This window comes from Adiantum capillus-veneris, unplaced genomic scaffold, assembly GCF_014529385.1.
Source record: "Adiantum capillus-veneris isolate H3 unplaced genomic scaffold, ASM1452938v2 Hic_scaffold_461, whole genome shotgun sequence".
NCBI classification, from domain to species: domain Eukaryota; kingdom Viridiplantae; phylum Streptophyta; class Polypodiopsida; order Polypodiales; family Pteridaceae; genus Adiantum; species Adiantum capillus-veneris.
Genome location: NW_028221547.1, coordinates 274,250 through 286,583, shown reverse-complemented (window position 1 = coordinate 286,583; position 12,334 = coordinate 274,250). Strand labels below are relative to the sequence as shown.

Below are 12,334 nucleotides of genomic sequence, written 5' to 3'. Positions count from 1 at the left end.
GCCGAAGAACAGGCGGGGGGCTGCTACCATAGCCAATCTAAGGCGCGACCTTGAGGGGGTTCTAAGGGCGGCAATTGACCGTTTAATCCTCTTAGAGGAACTCTCCCTGAGCAAGGTAGACATGGTGGCTTGCCACACTGGCATATACGCCGGGCCCTCTAAAGCACCCGAGACATAGGAAGCCTACATATCAGGGTCCCTTCCCTATGTGAGTACATATTCCTTTGATGGGCTAGACATTTCGACTGCCCAAACCCAAAGCTCAAGCGCTGGCATTCATAAGGGTCAGTTTGCTTGCTGTTTTAGAAACGAAAAAGTTTTCTTGTCGAAGAGTATCTCAAGGATCGAAGAGTTTACATCTTTTCTTAATTCTTCACGAAAGTCGAAACCGTATTTTTCTAGGGCTATAGCGGGAATTGGGCTTATTTTAGCTTTCGTTGAAGTAATTGTTTTTCTATTTGTCTTAATCGTCGGCTTGGTCTATGCATGGCGAAAAGGAGTTATTTTGCAGCGTGGCTTCTCATCTAGTTTAATAACAACACTTTAAAACAAAGCCTATATCGTATCCTATACGTCACGTTACGTATTATATCATTCCTGACTTACGCAAGCAAAATACTTGATAACTACGACCCGTATAGGATTTCAACTCGTTACTACTTTAGCTACCCATCTCTTTAGATCGTTTTTTTACCCGGCTATACGTGCTCATGCTAAGGTGTGTGTCGTACGCGCTTTCGTGCCATCCCTTGCCCCACCTGGGGTAACCATACAACATCGTTAGTGGAATCTTGAAAAGAGATTAGTACGAGGAAGCCCATTGTCCTTGCGGCGCTTTTACCTCTCGCCTATCAAAGTGATGTTCTTTCACCCGGTAGAAGAACTTGTCTAGAGAAGGATTTCCCGCTTAGATGCTTTCAGCGGTTCTTCCCTACCAACTTAGCTACCCGGCGCTGTTACTGGCACAACAACCGGAACACCATAGGTTGACCTAACCCAGTCCTCTCGTACTAGGGCAAGCTTCTCGCAGTTCTCTAAAACCAACGGTAGATAGGAACCGAACTGTCTCACGACGTTCTAAACCCAACTCACGTACCACTTTCATCGGCGAACAACCGAACCCTTGGGACCTTATTCAACCCCAGGATGTGATGAGTCGACATCGAGGTGCCAAACGACTCCGTCGATAAGAGCTCTTGGGAGTCATCAGCCTGTTATCCCCGGCGTACCTTTGATCCGTTGAGCGAGAGCCCTTCCACACGGGACTCCCGGATCACTATGGCCGACCTTCGTCTCTGTCCGACTAGTAAGTCTTACAGTCAGGCAGGCTTCTACCATTACGCTCATAAGCTGTTATAATATTAGCTTGAGCCTACCTTCGCACACCTCCGTTACTCTTTGGGAGGCATCCGCCCCAGATAAACTACCCACCTTGCAATATCCCGCTTCTGACAGCAGCGGCGGTTAGGCATCCAACGACGAGAGAGTGGTATTTCAAGATTGGTGGCGACATTGCCATCACCTCCCATCTATCCTACACATTAAATCAAGGATGTCACTGCAAAAGTATAGTAAAGGTGCACGGGGTCTTACCGTCTAGCCGTTAGTACTCCGCATCTTCACGGAGAATTCAATTTCACTGAGTCCATGTTGGAGACAGCGGGGCAGTCGTTACCTGTAAGTCTTGCTAAACTTTTTGGTTTAGCTTGGGCTTTCTCTTTACCCAGGCCTTTTCTCAGTTCCAATAGAATAAGCCATAGCGGTAAGCCTGGGCGCTTCATGTAAAGTCTCTGGGGATTGGACCTCTGCTATCCAGTCTGGATGTTCTGGAGCAAGTGCATGCTTTTCCATTCCCCAATCCTGCGGATCGTCCATTGTGTCATATCTAAGTCCTTGAAGACAAGTGCACTTAGATCTTTAAAGTGTTCCCGCATGTAATGTGGCCTAAAACCTAATAATTACTTAGAAGGCTGGCGTAACTTACTGTGTACACCATTCATGCAGGTCGCTACTTATGCGACACAATAAAGTTAATCAAACGGCAATGGATGGTATTCAGTTCCATGCCATCCTCGCCTATGGCCTTATAGTCGCCTATAAGTTCGGACTATATCATCATCTCGAAGGATGTCTGGCGTGTGGTCGTTGGGGATCGAGTTTAGATCTTGGAACTACGTTCGCGGGCGCACGGCGCGAGGCTACGAAAATGGTCAGCCGCGGGCTCGAAAGACGATGTATTTCCAACTTGCTATCCTGCTGATGGTCCGCGCCACCAACTACATTTTCCATTCAGCCGTGGATAGGCCGTAGGTTGGTTGAAAGCGCTTCGCGCTGTCGACAGCCAGATTTTTTTGATTTTATCCTGTTCTGTATGAGTATTGGATACTGAAATTCGGGCGGATGTCCCAGCATATTGCCCGATTATGTTGTCGAACATCTCTGTCAAACCACCCCTTTGTCGGGGAATTTCGCTACCTTAGGACAGTTAGAGTTACTGCCGCCGTTTACCGGGGCTTCCATTCAAAGCTTATAACACTTCTCCTTTTTACCTTCCGGCACCGGGCAGGTGTCAGACTCTATACATCGTGTTACCACTTAGCGGAGTCCTGTGTTTTTAATAAACAGTCGCTACCCCCAATATGTGCCGCTTTCCCAATCCTTCAATAGGAGAGCACCCCTTCTTCCGAAGTTACGGGGCCATTTTGCCGAGTTCCTTCAACATGGTTCTCTCAAGCGCCTTAGTATATTCTACTTGTTCACCCGTGTCAGTTTGGGGTACGGTTGGTTTTGCATTTTAAATGTTGAATCGCCCTCCCAATTCCACGAAGTTTTTTCCCGGGAGTTTCAACCCTGCAGCCGGAGTGACTTTGTAGCCCCCTGCCCAATCATCCAATTCACGAGTTTAACAAACACGCATGGTTCAGTAGTTAAAGCAACTTCGTCGCTTTCGTGTACCCATCGGACGTTGCCCTTTCGGGGTTCCTTAGGGACCGATTCACTCTGCGTAGATTGACTGAACGCAGAAACCCTGGAACTGGCAGGCGATCATGTTTTTCACATGATTTCTCGTTACTCATGTCAGCATTCTCACTTCTGGTACCTCCAGGTGTTGTCACCAACAACTTTCCTTGATTGACAGAACGTTCCGCTACTGACACTTGAAAAAGCTTCTTTCAAGGTCTCGTCGCTTCGGTGAGTCACTTGAGCCCCGAGACATTTTCAGTGCCATGAAGCTAGACCAGTGAGCTATTACGCTTTCTTTGAAAGATGGCTGCTTCCAAGCCACCCCCTGGTTGTCATCGCTTGATCACTTCCTTTTCCACTAAGTGATTGCTTAAGGACCTTAGCGTACGATCTGGGCTGTTTCCCTTTCGACTTTGGATCTTAGCACCCGAAGTCTGTCTGTACAAACCCATGGCCTGTATTCGGAGTTTCCTTGGGGTCGGTCAAGCTTTGGGCTACCCTAGCCCATTGAGTGCTCTACCTCAAGCCATAAACGTTATACGCTCTACTTCAATAGATTTCGCGGAAAACCAGCTATATCCGATCTTGGTTATTCAGATAGGTAAGCCCGGAACGGAAGAGCTTTCCCCCCTCTTTGAACCGCACGTGCAAGTTTCCTTGCATACGGCTCAAATGACGAATGGGAAGTCTAGGCCCCGGCAGCTTTTGGTTCCTGCGTTTCAGGAACCGCTCGGAGCGTTTAGAGAGAAGCTAGAAGCAAAGCGCAACTCAGTTTCCTTGGTTTCCAGTATGCATGAAACCAGAAGAAAGGGCAGCTGGCTCAGCCAGGGGAACCCTAGCGGGGGAAGCCCAGCGACCCTTGCATAACCTTTGTGGCGTTACTGCTCGCAGTTATTCATTTAAGGCACGAAGTGCGTATAAATGGTCTTTTCGCGCGCGCTTCGTCATTCATGATACGAGTTAGCACCGGGCCCCCAACTCAAAAGGTCAGGTCGGCGATTCATTGAATAGATATGTCTCTATCTACCTCCGCTGCCTATTTTACCCTACCCAGTAAAGCAAGCTGGTGGCTTTTCATATCGTCTTCTGCCCACTGGACGGTATCTGATCTTACGACCAGACCTCCTGAGGGGAGCCCATTGGGTTTACCTTGTCGACATGTTGACTTTATTACAAGGAAAAGCGATCCTGTGCTATACTCCGGTGATCATTTGCCGATCGGGGCACGCAGAGGCCCATCGTGTCCCAAATCACATTCTGGTTCATTCTTCGCCAACAGAGTGCCTGCTGGCCCGTAATGATACAGCAGCTTTATGGTTTCTACGAAGCGTTGTCGCACAGTTCACTTGCGTTGATCAGTAGTCTTGCCACTCCTAGCGGGTTCTATGCTGCCACCTCTTGCATTGTTTTGTTAGCTTCACACCCTCCCCAAAGGAACGCATGGTGGGGTAGGAGCCTCCCGCTAAGCTGAAATGACAGTAGCCTTGGCAATCGGGTCTCCCCGGACACTTGCTTGTAAAGGAGACAGGGCGCGCGATTTGAAAGGGATAACCAAAGAAGCGCGCTTTTTTAGGGCCCTCTCTCTCCAGCGGAGTGACGTTTGCCCTAACGCAAGCAATTTTGCATTCTGCGGAATCTCATTTCAGCCAGCCATTTCTTTTCAAACAGTTTTCTCTTTTCGATTTGAAAAGAATGGAATGTTGAGAAAGAGTTAGTGCCGTTAGGCACTTCCCCCGGCAAAAGTGGGCGCTGCAGGCACTTACCCTGCCCGGCGGAAGAGAGGGACCTTAGGCTCCCGAAAGGAAAGTGCCGGTAAGTACAACGTTGGTCTTGAGTTTGGCGGCTGCCATAACCATTGCCTTATGCTCCTCAAGTCGCACGGCCTTTCCAAGCCGCTCTATCTCTCGATTGAGATTAGACTATACATTTTTCTCATCTCTAATTTAAGGTCAACGTTAGGGTACAAGTGCCGATGCAATATTTTCATAAAGGTGTGACTCTTGGTCAAAGAAGGCCTTGGTCTCTTCTCCATAAGCCGGACGCCAACGTCAAGGCGAGATCACATTGGTCCAGTCCCCGCCCAGTGGAAGCATCCACTCGGATAGCAAGGAAAGGTCAGATGACTGCAGCATCCGCCGCTAGCAATTGTTTAGAATGACTGCAGCCACGTCATCGCTTTGGTGGTCGAATTACTGCAGTTAATTCGAAGAATTGCCTAGCTTTTGCTATCCGTTATGGCGTTCCTTTCTCTTTCCTCTTCGCATCTTTAGTGGGTCCGGGCTGTCAACTATGTCTCCCGACAATTCTCAGTACATATAGCGGAAAACGCTTTTCACATATCGAGGTCGGAATGGGATCAGGTGTTCCGCGTTTTACTAGGATGCCCGGACAAAACAAACACGCTTGATTAAGAAACAAAAAAGTGCTAACGACAAAAGCACCTGCCAGAGAAAATGCAAATACAGCTAGTACAAGCCTTTGATTATTTAATCGCTACCAACCCCACACTTCCCCCTCGCACAGTTAGCTTACCCGAACGAATTGACTTTATCAACTCACGTACAGTTAATAAAAAGACGCTAGCGCCTCCCTTTAAGATTCCCTCCAGCCACAGGTTCCCCTACGACTACCATGTTACGACTTCACCCCAGTCACTGACCCAACCGTGATATGCGCCAAGGAGACCACCCATACCAAAATGGGCCACACTCAACGCCGGCATGAAACACTTTAGCAATAGGTGATCTCTGGTCGATGCTTTGGGCGAAACCAATTCCCAGGGTGTGACGGGCGGTGTGTACGGGGCCCGGGTACGTATTCACCGCGGCATGCTGATCCGCGATTACTAGCGATTCCAACTTCATGTTCTCGAGTTGCAGAGAACAATCCGAACTGAGGCAATCTTTATGGATTCGCTCCGCCTTACGGCCCTGCTTCCTATTGTAATTGCCATTGTAGCACGTGTGTAGCCCAGCCCATAAGGGCCATGCGGACTTGACGTCATCCCCACCTTCCTCCATAGTAGAACTATAGGCAGTCTCCTGTGAGTGCAACATCGGCACAGAGGAAGTGTCATCAATCCCGTACCGCCCCGCTGACAAGTAAATAATGACATTGATCCTTTGAGAGCAGCATGTCTTAGCAACACAAAACAAGGGTTTCGCTCGTTATAGGAGTTAACCAAAAACGTCTCACGACACGAGCTGACGACAGCCATGCAGCACCTGTATGAATTTTCGTTTCATCCCGTTAAGGACAAGCACACTTGTTCATATGTCAAGTGTTCATACGTCAAGTGTTCATATGTCAAGGGCTGGTAAGGTTTTGCGCGTTGTATCGAATTAAACCACATGCTCCACCGCTTGTGCAAGCCCCCGTCAATTCCTTTGAGTTTCAGTCTTGCGACCGTACTCCCCAGGCGGAGTGTTTAATGCGTTAGCTGAGCCCCCGATCCGCGGACCAAGGACGAACACTCATCGTTTACGGCATGGACTACCAGGGTATCTAATCCTGTTTGCTCCCCAAGCTTTCGCACCCTAGCGTCAGTAGAAACCCAGAAAGCTGCCTTCGCTACTTCGGCGTTCTTTCGTATATCTCCGGATTTTATCCCTACCACACGAAATTCCACTCCCCTCTATCCCACTCAAGTGAATTGGTTTTGAAAGCATTCCGCCAGTTGAGCTGGCGCCTTTAACTTTCAACCTGATTCACTGCCTACGTGCCCTTTACGCCCAGTCATTCCGAATAACACTAGCCCCTCCCGTCTTACCGCGGCTGCTGGCACGGAATTAGCCGGGGCTTCTTTTTCGAGTCTTGTCATAATCGTCACTCGACGAAAGAGCTTTACAAGCGGCATTGCCCTTCCTCGCGTTAGCGACGTTTTTCACTCACTCACGCGATATTGCTGGATCGGGCTTTCGCCCATTGTCCAATATTCCCCACTGCTGCCTCCCTATGGAGTCTGGGCCGTGTCTCAGTCCCAGTGTGGCTGATCGTCCGAAAAGATCAGCTAAGCATCTGCGGCTTGGTCAGCCTTTACCCAACCAACTACCTAATACTACGCAGGCTCATCAAATAGCGCTTTTTAGCTTTATCGAAGCTTGCTTTTTTGCTTTCGTTTCTTTGGGATTCGGCCCAAACTGTTTGGCAGATTCCCACGCGTTACGCACCCGTTTGCCACTTTGTCTTCAACTGTTCTATAAACAGAAAACAACGTTCAACTTGCATGTGTTAAGCATATCGCCAGCGTTCATTCTGAGCCAGGATCAAACTCGGTTTTTTGGTTAAAAAAGGTCAATCTTTGTCGTTGATGATCTCTTGGTTAGTTACCAGCTCTTGCCAATAACCGTAAGCGGAACGGCCATCGGCAAGGCGAATCATCTTACGTCCCGGGATTGGGGCCGAGCGGGGGTTAAGCATAATCTCAGATCAACAAAGCAGTGCTCAACTAAATAATAGATACTACCGCGACCTTTCCGATCCAGGAAAGCGACCGGACTTGAACCGGTGCCGTTTCCTTTCCTGGTACATAGGAATGCTCTATCCCTTAAGCTACGTGAGCCAAACGGGGAAGCCCAACAACCCCAAGCCCCCTGTTACTTTGTCGCCTGTGCGCCTCTCTTTTTGTTGAGTGCCCAAAAACACAACACTCTGGCTATCCAATTTCACTCCACCTTATGATTGATAGCCGACAAGTACACAGCTTGCTATCAACGACCTGGCCTCTTAGTTTAGTGGTTTGTTACGTAAAGGATGGCTAAAGCCTAAAGACAAAGATTCTCTAGCGTTCTCGTATAATAGTCAAACTATAATAATCAAATGTAAATATTTGTGTGGTTAATGGACAGATCATCAAGAGGTGACTTGCGATGTTGAGAAGTCCCCACTTGCGCTTGGTCCGGGATCCCTGAGGGATAGTTTGGCTTCAGGGCGGGCGCTCCAGCAAAGCTAATTCTGTATGCCTATGCAGCGTGTTAGCCAAAGAAGAAGACTGAATTAACGCCATAGCTGCTCTCCGCAGTCTTAGTAAGAGATTTTATCCTACTTGGTTTTGTGAATAAAGAAAGTTGAACTGTGCTCGATACAAATCCGCAAGGTTTCAGAGCCTCTCCAATTCCAAAAGCATGCCCCGCACAAAAGAAACAAAAAAACAGCTTCCGCTTACGGAAAGCCCCGCAACGAAACCTAAACCAAACAAGAGCATGGTGCAATTAATGCTTTTCTTTTAACATCTGTTTTTACACATTTTCATAAATGCTTTTATGTAGTGTAGCTAGCACGCAAAAAAGCTAATGTCGAACGGAGTAAAGCAGTTGGCCGGCAAAGATTGCTTTGCTTCGATTTTGCTTTCTTTTAAAGCAAACGCATCTTTTTCTGCTTTCGCTTGTTTGCTTTCTCTATCGCATCTTTTTCTTTGCTTACAGCTTGCTTTCCTTTTCTTTTAAACGGTGTTTTTCTTTGCTTTAAAACTGCTGACAACATGTAGTGCGGGGGCAGGATTCGAACCTGCAGTCTTCAGGTCATGAGCCTGACGAGTTGGCCATTTACTCCACCCCGCAATCTTGGCCTTGGCGTTTGGGGTTGGTTGCCCACCAGCATAGGGACCACCTAGCCTACCATCGGTCCCGAGAGGTTACGTTAGCCTAGCACCTAAAGATCTAAGGGGAACGATACTCCCCAGGCGGGATACTTAACGCTAAGTTAGCTACAGCACTTAGGGGTTGATACGCGCAGCGCAGCGATTAGTCTCCATCGTTTACGGCTAGGACAGGGGTATCTAATCCCATTCGCTCCCCGCTTTCATCTCTCAGTGTCAGTGTTGGCCTAGCAGAGTGTCTTTGCCAAAGGAAAGGTGTTTGAATTGATTTCTACGCATGAAATAAATTGGAGCAGTGGTTTTAAGCCTTTTTTTTTCTCCGTGCGTCGTATCCATAACTTTTTATTCTGAAGCAGACATATCATCTCATTAGGAGTTGCCTCGATACCACCGGCATTGCAGCGCCAGTAACTTAATTATTCTCTTATCCCTCGCCCTCAAAGCGTACAGAATCAGTGACCACTCCGCATACAGCCTCAAAGCATACGCGTACAAAATCAGCGACCACTCCGGCCTCAAAGCGTACAAAATCAGGTAAAATATCTTATTTGTTCCATCCTTTGCCTTGCAGGGAATCGGTGGTTCACGTTGTAATGGATAGTAAAACTTCGATTTATCGTGGTTCGGTCTTGGATTTGACCCGTTAGAGTCTGTCTTCGGTTTGCTACTTTAGTTTCGCAACGCGCCATCTTTCATTTGTCGATGCCTCTGGCCATCTTCCTCCTTCCGTTGAGTGTAAATCCGCTACGCCTCCTTTTTTCCCCAGTTCTCGTTATTCGTTTCGCAACGATTCGAAGGCTGGCGTAAGGCTAACAAATCGGGTGTAGAGCAACTAGGCATTTCGCGTAAGTCATGAACAAAGGAGCTGTCGTCCTTTGCATTTGCTATCCTACGCTCTAAAGCTTTAATTCTGTCAAATAGTCTCTCCTTTTGTTCACGCACGACTTGTAGCTCTTTTTCAAGTTTTTTACTTGTGTTGCGTTCGATCCTACGCTCTTCCTCAAGTATCCCACGCTCATTGCCTGTACAAATTCGTTTACGTGCATGGTCCACGATATCCGAGTAGAGACGCTAAGGTTGTACCTTTGGAAGGAATTCTGCTAAGCCGGGCGAACTGGTAAGCACTGATCCCAAGCCATACTTTGTGCATTGATCGCCTAAAGATGCTTAAAAAAGGCTAAATGCAAGCTGGTGTCCCTTCTATCACCTTCCCTGCTTGCTTGGCAAGCTCTTAGGGATGGTGCCCTCCAGTTCATTGCTGCTGAGATCCACCCACACCAGATACTTACAGTCCCCCAGTGTGGGAGGAATTGTGCCAGACAGTGAATTGTTATTGAGATGCAGATAGTTGATTCCGGCCATGAGACCCAGCTCGGAAGGAATGCTGCCCACGTGAGAGCGCGAGCCACTCCAAGCTGCTAAAGTTAGCATATCCTTTATCCAAACAAAACGAAAAGAGCCGGCTATGCTATTTCGGCTCATGTAATGTAGCTGCTACCTTTGGATAGAGCCTTTCTATGTACTAGGAAACGGCACCGGTTCGAGTCCGGTCATGGGCTAGTAGGAAAGAAAAACGGGAACTTTGCTTTCACTTGTCTGAGGATGAAGAATATTATCTCAACCAAACCAAAAGAGCCGTGATTCGTTTGGTGTCGCTTGTTTCCTTTCCGATCCTGAAAATGCGAGCGGAAAAGCGAGGCGATAGCACCGGGGCTGCCAGAGGTTCAAGTCCTCTTTGCCTTCACAAAACATGGAGTCCTAGGATGGCAGAAATCGAGCGAAACAGACCCTCTTCAAGGTATTTCCTCTTCGAAGCTTTGATGAGCCAACCTATGTCGCCGTTAACCAAACAGGTAATCGCGATTAGGAGGAAATGGGATTTGAACCCTTCGCTCCTTGTCTAAAGTAATATGAATGGCGTAGCTCTTTCATTGCATTGTTTCTGGCCGATACCAGATTCGCATCTGAAGGCAATCGCATATACGATTTGTGGGTCCGGGCTGTCAACCACGTCTCCCGAGAATTCTCAGTACATATGGCAGAAAACGCTTTTCACATATCGAGGTCGGAGTGGGATCGGGTGTTCCGCGTTTTACTAGGATGCCCGGACGGAACGAACACGCTTGATTGATGAACAAAAGAGTGCTAACGACAAAAGCACCTGCCGGAGAAAGTGCAAATACAGCTGGTACAAGGATCGTTCAATCGCTACCAACCTTTTGTGTTATTTGTTCTGAATGTATATGCCATGGTTTTGTGAATCAATGTTTCGTTGATGATCTCTCGGTAAGTCATTAGCCTAGGCTAACAACCGTAAGCCGGACCGCCAACGTCAAGGCGAGATCACATTGGTCCGGTCCCCGTTAGCCCAGTGGAAGGATGAGGTGCATCCACTCAGATAGCAAGGGGAGGTCGGATGACTGCGGCCACGTCAATCCGCCGCTAGCAATTGTCTAGCTTATGCTACTAACTGAAACCCTCACCGGTTTCATCGGGCCTTGGAAAGCTTTCTCAGCATAAGTACGTAAAATAAGGCTAAAGGTCAATCTTTGTCGTTGATGATCTCTTGGTTGGTTACCGGCTCTCGCCAATAACCGTGAGCGGAACGGCCATCGGCAAGGCGGATCATCCTACGTCCCGGGATTGGGGCCTGAGGGGGAACCCCAATAATCTCAGATCGACAGAGCAGTGCCCAACTGAATGATAGATACTCCGATCCAGTTTCGCTCACGACTTCCCCGGACTTGAACCGGTGCCGTTTCACATGGGAATGCTCTATCCAAAGGTAGCAGCTACATAAGCGTTTATTATACGATAATTTGTAAGGTGGAATGATCCAAGTAAGCCAGGTAGCGATAGTGGCTGATTTGCAGGACAGAAACGTGGTGCGCAGGTTGCTTAGCACTTGCTGCGCAAAGCCACGCTTTTTCAATCGTTTGATTATTACATGAGAATCCTTGTCGCAGCGTCTGCACGGCGACAACGCCATCCTTTACCACGCAAACCACCAAACTAAGAGGCCAGGTCGCCGATAGCAAGCTGTGTGCTCGTTGAAGGACGGCAATAACACTAATCCAGGACTGGAGCGAGTTGCTCCAGGCACTGAGTTCAGCCACTATACTACCTACAACGCGTCGATAAGGAGAAGCGTTAGGCGCACAGCAACGTAGGGCCTGCTGACAACATGTAGTGCGGGGGCAGGGTTCGAACCCGCAGTCTTCAGGTCATGAGCCTGACGAGTTGGCCATTTACTCCACCCCGCAATTGATCTCTCTCGGCTAATTTCCTTTGCATAATTGAGCCTTTCGCATCCCTGTAAAGGCGTGTTGTTGATTATTTCGTTACTTGGTTAGTAGCGTGCTTTAGCTAGCTCATGCCATTTTACCGGTCCAGTTTTCATCATCGCGTGCTTTCTTCTCCGAGCCAAGGAACAGACGCGAGGCTCTTTGAAGAAAGCTTAATAGGAAATACGTGCGTGAAGAACGGACAGAATTACGCTTCAATCAGTGCACGATAACAAAGAAGAAAAGTTGATTGGACCTCTAGTAGCCCGGCCATTCCACTAAACTTTCTTGTATTGCAACTTTCTTACCGTCAAAGAACTAAATATGTTTCCAATACCTATACCTACTGTTGCGATGATTTCTTTTGCATTATTTAATTGAATGTTTTTCGTTGATTCCCTTGCCTTGGTGTTCGCCTAGCTAGGGTAGTATCCTGCATTTATGGCAGTTCCTAATGGCGTGGCGCCAAACCTGTCGTTGTTAATTAACT

General features: G+C 48.1%; 1 long non-coding RNA gene and 1 pseudogene across 1 annotated transcript; both read right to left on the bottom strand.

Moving 5' to 3' along the window:
* Positions 1 to 217: 217 nt before the first annotated feature.
* On the bottom strand, positions 218 to 3,411 carry LOC147416810 (uncharacterized). The gene is made up of 2 exons (XR_015187482.1): positions 1,992 to 3,411; positions 218 to 1,675 (listed from the first exon to the last, which is right to left on the bottom strand). It is a non-coding gene; the product is annotated as an uncharacterized LOC147416810 (long non-coding RNA).
* Positions 3,412 to 5,567: 2,156 nt separating this feature from the next.
* LOC147416809 (18S ribosomal RNA) lies at positions 5,568 to 7,240 on the bottom strand (annotated as a pseudogene).
* Positions 7,241 to 12,334: the final 5,094 nt, after the last annotated feature.